The sequence below is a fragment of the Dasypus novemcinctus genome, chromosome 21 (assembly GCF_030445035.2).
Source record: "Dasypus novemcinctus isolate mDasNov1 chromosome 21, mDasNov1.1.hap2, whole genome shotgun sequence".
In the NCBI taxonomy this organism is placed as follows: domain Eukaryota; kingdom Metazoa; phylum Chordata; class Mammalia; order Cingulata; family Dasypodidae; genus Dasypus; species Dasypus novemcinctus.
This window is the reverse complement of record NC_080693.1, coordinates 76,761,756-76,767,755: the sequence shown is the minus strand read 5'-3', so window position 1 is coordinate 76,767,755 and position 6,000 is coordinate 76,761,756. Positions and strand designations below refer to the sequence as shown.

The following is a 6,000-nucleotide window of genomic DNA, read 5'->3' as shown; positions in this document are numbered from 1 at the left end:
ACAGAGGATGCTTCCCCCCAGGCAGGTGCGAGCCCGGGGCAGCAGGGAGACTGTAAGTTCTCTGCATTTGTGCCGTGAGAAAGGGAGGGGAGGGGACATCCCAGAGAGGTGTGAGCCTCAGGTCATGAGCTCAAAAGGGCAAGAAGTCCAGCTTTATTTAACCATGACTGGACTCCACCAGGGCATCTGAGGCTTACCCCTACCCTACTCTTTTTGCCCGAGTTGCGTTGAACTTTAGAGGACTGGGAGGGCTAGCAGAGTGTTGTGGTATTGCTGGGCTGGTGCACTCTGTACACATCATTTGTCCACACCAGAGTCCTCTGAGACCTCTAACCCCTCTCAGGGCGTCCTTGGCCATCATTCCCCAGGGGTCACTGCTGAGGTGTCTCTAGTTCTCCCCCAGACCCCCCCGGAGCCATGTGTTCACCGTCAGCTTCGTGGCGCCCCATAGCCTCCTTTCCTTGGCTCCTAGAACATCTTCATGCCCAGCTCCCTCCCCTCTGCCAACCACAGGGAGCCTCTCTTAGTCTTTATTTAGAATCACAGGTTCTCCCAAATCTCTTGTATTTGCTATACGTTTCAAAAACCTTTGAAACTCAAAAAACCAGAGTTGATTCTATTTTGCCTTTGAATTTTTTTGCTGTATTACACCTTCTCTAATACAATAAAAGCATAAGGTATCACTAACTAGAAAAGGAGACGTCAAGAAGGCAAGGAGCAGAGCTCGTCTAGCTCAAGTAGTTGAGTGCCTGCTTCCCATGTATGAGGTCCCAGGTTTGATTCCTGGTAACTCCAAAAAACAAACAGACACACGAAAAAAGTAACACTCACGGGGGAGTGGATGTAGCTCAGTGGTTGAGCGCCTGCTCCCCATGTACGAGGTCCTGGGTTCAATCCCCAGTACCTCCTAAATGAAAAATGAAGTCAAGCAAATGGTGTGGTTTTGGAGGGTTAATTCTGTCCAGAACCTGGCTTCCCTTCTACTGCATCTAGAGGTGTTCCCCCCCCACTTTTTTTTTAACCCTGGTTAGTCCAGCCTGGAGACCTAAGCAGCTGGCTCTGTCTTCCATCCTCAGTGGCAGCAAAAACGTAGTACTCAGGGACTGGCAGAGGGTGAGACTCTCCATTCCTTTCCAGGGACAGGTGCTTTCTCTGCGATGGCTGGACCATCTCACAGGGAGCCAGGAGGGCTTGGAGGCCATCCCAGAGCAGGGTAGAGTGGTGCAGCCCACAGAAACTTTCCATGTGACCGCCCTTTTGACCAAGTGAATGCCATTTTGGGATATCAAAGCCATTAAACCCAGGTAGGACTCAGCTGACCTGAATCCACACTGTAAGGCTCTGTGCTGAGGTGGACAGAGCAAGGGCTTCACAGCAGAGTGACCTGGGTTTAAATCTTAGCCTTGCAGGTTACTGATCATGGGAAACTTGTTTCATTTCTCTTTGCCTCAGTTTCCACATCTTTAAATGGGCCTTGTAGTTGTGAAGTGACAATAAAATACAATCAGGCGTAGAAAGCCCTTAGAACAGTGTTTGGCCCCTTTATTCAGGTTTAATAACTGTTACTTCATGCTTCCTATCCTAGAAAGTTCAAAGGTGAGAAAGCAACTTTCATCTTTAGAGTCCTGGTTATTTAATGCTAAGAATTCACAGAGCACCCAAGTGACCCCTGAAAACTAAAATCCTTCCCACACAGAGGAAAAACCGATTAGCTCCCCTTAGCCTTTATTTTTTAGTTGTAATACCTGGGAAGATGGATAATTGAATTTCTCTTTCTGGCGTAGACTCTAATGTGAGTGACTCAATCTCTTGCAATATCCTGCATTCCTAGGGGACTTACTTCATAACCGAAAGTTTCTTACTGTTAAGTGGTTTCCTTATTCAGTATCAATTTCTTCAGCTGATTGGCTCATTGTTACGGGTGCTCACCTGGTAGGAGTAGAGCTGGCATACTTCATAAGAAAATGCATATATTGAAACCAAAAATCTTCAGGAAGGATGGTGGCGGTGACTTTCTTTTAAGCCACACAGGAAGCATTTGTGATCCCAATTACTGTGTTTTCTAGACATAAAGCTGGGTTCTGTGCCCTTCTAAAGTCTCATGACCTCTTAGCTTTTGTGCACTCTTGGTTCAAGGTCACTGCCAAGAGCCCTTATGCTTGGGAGGCAAAGGGGGAGTGCTGGAATTGCAAGGAAATGGCTGGCCTTTTGAGAGAGGAGAGCTCAGAGCCCATGGCGTTAGAAGGGTAGAGCCAAATGACAAGAGGTCACTTGTATACAAGACCACTTTCCCGTTTTCAGCACAGACTTCACACTGCATTCCTCAGATGTTTTGACTCAGAGGGTCTGGGCTGGGCAGGACATAGAGGGGAGAACGTGGTGCTGGGTGAAAATCTCTGTCACTATTGCTTCCCAATTTCATGAATCAGCAATACTGCTGGGGGGTGCCCCAGTGTAGGATTCACTGTCATTGCAAGGCAACTCCAGTGGGGGGGGGGCTAGTCAATTTTCACAAAGCTGTTTTACTTCTTTGTGTCATCTACAAGACATGGTATCTGCACAAAGTTCCCACAGACCTCATCACTGCCACAAGCTTTCAAATAAAGTAGAGAATATTATCATCTACCACCAATGAATGGGTATTGTCACCAATGGTTACCAGCAACCATGTGGAAAAAGCTCTAACTCAAGTAGTGGTCTAGACTAGTAGTCATGGAGGTAAGAACTGGAAGGCAACTCGGCAATAACTAGGTACCCTCCAACATCCTCATATTACAGATAAAGAAATTAGGCCCTTGGAACTGGGGCGGGAGGTTGCCCAAGAGCACAGAACCAGTTAGTGGTAGAGACGGAAGTGGAATGCAGACCCATTGCTACATGCATATCCAAATGGGTATTTGGTGCTTAAGCTAAAAATCTAGCTGGGATTGTACATATCTTCTTTCATTAGATTGAACAACCATGTTTGTGGATTTCCCTTGTTTGCCCCTCTCTACCCTGCCCCCACCTGCTCTCTGACCCAGGAGACCAACCTGTATGCATCAAAAGGCTCCCTGTCCTCTGGCTTCCCCTTGGCTCTGGACAGCAATGACTTTTGGCAGGAGATGGGAAAGAGGCAGGAGATGAACCTGGGGTACTTGCTGCCCTCACCCCCATGATATACCTTGTGTGGTCATTTGCACCTGCTTTCTCCCTTTGCGCCTTCTTTCTCCCTCCAGGTCAAGGGCAGTAGTTGAGTCCCTTTGATGGCTCTATCTATCCCTTGTGATTCCCCTACACCTGCCCGCACCTTGTAAAACAATCTCTTTACTAACTCATTTCAAACTGCATAATTTGAGTGTGTCATCCACTTTCTGCCAAGACCATAACTGACACAATAACTAAAAGTTAAATGGAAGAATTTAAAATTTGTAAATGGCATTTACTTAAACCTTTTTCTTTTCAGCTAGGCTTTTGAGACCCCCCAATGAGGATACTGTGGGGAATGGAGGGTTTGGACAAACTGAAATAAGCATGGGAACCAGCAAGAGCCTAACCAGTTTCTTCTGTGTTTCCTTTCATGATGGTTCTTGTTGTTGTTACTGTTATTGCTATTAAAATTATAGGGGGGGGAGCAGATGTGGCTCAAGCAGTTGAGTGCCCACCTCCCACACATGAGGTCCTGGGTTCAATCTCCAGCCCTCAGCACCTCAGAAAAACAACAAAAAAAGGAATATATATATACACACACACACACACACACAGGTCACATGTGAATACATTCTGGTTGTAAAGTAAACAATACAGGTGTATAGAGGTTGAATAAATCAATCCTTCTTCCCCCAATCACATTGCCCCCCCCTAGGTAACCACTACTGATTTTAGCTCTTTGGTTTTCTTCTGCAAACTTTCTGTTCACCTTTCTGTGGTTATCATCTTCCTCCAGCTTGACTGTCTTTGACCCTGATAGTATCTTCAGATATGGAGGCATACATTGTCCTTGGTCTAGTAGTTGCAGTTCTAGCCCAATTCAAAGCATTTGCTTTTGCCAGAGATTTTTAGCGAGCCTCCAAAGAGATTAAGAAATGAGAGAGGAAAATCTAAAACTTAAAACACCTGAAACACTTATTCCTTCACACCCCATCATATAATTTATATTATATTTGATAAAGTTGTAAATTTTCTGAATCTGTCTACCTACCTTCCTCCCTGTCTAATTTATCCTCATCTGTCTACTTTTAAATTTGCTTTGCTCTGCTCCTAGATGTTCTCTGCCTTGACCTTGAGGTGGAATTGCCCCTAAAGGCATTATAAAAGCATTATAATGGCAGCAATCAAACTAGAAAGCATCTTGCCCAACTTTCACGTGCACTGTGAAGGAAGCTGAGGCTCAGAGGGGAGAAATGACTCGTCTGAGAGAGCACCCCCAAGCACTGGTGGAGCTAGAACTTGAATCCAGCTCTTCTGATGCTCTAGCCAGGCCATTTCCATGAGGCTGAGTTCATTTTCAAAATTGAATTCAGTCCAACACAAGAGTCATTAACTGGCACCTGCTTGTGCTAGCAGCTCATGAGAGGGGAGAATGATTTAGAGGTAAATATAGTCCCTCCCTCAAAAAAATAGTCAGTTGAAGTTGGAACTTGCTTGCTGTACCCTTGTGTGGGAGGACAACGGAGTCTGCAAACTTTCTTTGGCGCCTTTCATCAGTGAGATTTACTACCTTGCCCACGTTTAAATTCTAAGAACAGGAGTCTGTAAGATTCAGAAGCTGCCATGGTTGCAGGATAGAAACTCACACAGTTGTTCTGGGCCATCTTCTCTGCCGGGTCCTGCCTGCTGCTTCCAAGAGACACCCTGCTTCTGACCCTGTTTGCCATATTCAGCCCTCAGGTTTCCCAGCTGGCTGTTCCCTCATCCTCTGCTGTCAGCAAGAGGCATTTTGTCCATTCCTTTTAGGCGTCCATTAATTCCATCCCTGAGACAAGTCAGCTTCTTTGTTTTGCAATCTTGTCATCTGCAGGGAAGCACACCTCAACAAGCCTGCCACCTCTGACTTCTTTCCCAGGCCATTGGCCCAGGAGTCCACCCACTGTCTCCATCGGCTCAACCGCTGGCATTCCCCACGGTGATGACGTCTCCTCGCAGGTGCTTACGGAAGTGGAGACCAGCAGAGGCTGTGTGTCAGGTGGGAAGAAAAGAGGAAAACAGTTCAGCTTGCAGTCCTCATTTCCCCACTGCACAGTCAGAACCTACACCACTCCCTCCCAGGGAAGCAAAATGAGAGCGAGAGAGGGGAAAAAGATACCTTGGGTGAGATCTGCCCCATTAAAAAAAATATGTCATAAGAACAAAAACCTCTTAGGCCATGTAGCTTTGGGGTAAGGAAGAGGTGGAGACCTCACCTGAGGAGGCTCCCGAAGGTTCCTGTTTTCAGGCGAGCGGGAAGCAGAGTGCAAACATCCTCCTTCATTTCTGGTCTTTGTTCTTGCTCAGCCGGTGTGCCACTAAGCAGGGTGGCCTCTCGGCGCGTTCTCCTGTCTGTTATCTGCTTCAGATCAAAAGAGAAAAGGCATGAGAATGCGCTCGGAGCACCTGGATACCATGCAGATGCCAGGTATAATTGTGATCATAAACGCCCGGGCCGCGACCTCTTGGCGGAATCTAGGATTGAGTCTTTTTCCCGTGAAGTTGTCTCCACCCTGGAGCTCGAGGCTTATTGCATGTTAATGTGCCAAGGTGGAAGCTGAGCGTTGGGGGGACTCACTCCCTTTATGAACCGAGCTGCAGGGTGAGAGTTTCCATTTCCCCAGAAAGTGCCCAGATGAGGTGTACCCTCGGCCTCCGCGGACATCTCTGCTGGCAAGGCTGCTCCTCCCTTCTGCCCACCTCCCCACATGGTCTAGAAGAGCCATGACCTTACCTCCTAATCTGCCCAAGTTTATGCCCATTTTCCCGGTTTAGTATTAATCTCACCTTTTCCAGGTTGGATGATCCATTACATGGTCTCCCTCCCCATCCCTC

The 6,000-nt window shown here is 47.1% G+C and overlaps 1 long non-coding RNA gene across 1 annotated transcript; it reads right to left on the bottom strand.

The window, feature by feature from the left end:
- Nucleotides 1-3,741: 3,741 nt before the first annotated feature.
- LOC111764126 (uncharacterized) lies at nt 3,742-5,569 on the bottom strand. Its single transcript, XR_002796815.2, has 2 exons — nt 5,382-5,569; nt 3,742-5,153 (listed from the first exon to the last, which is right to left on the bottom strand). It is a non-coding gene; the product is annotated as an uncharacterized lncRNA (long non-coding RNA).
- Nucleotides 5,570-6,000: the final 431 nt, after the last annotated feature.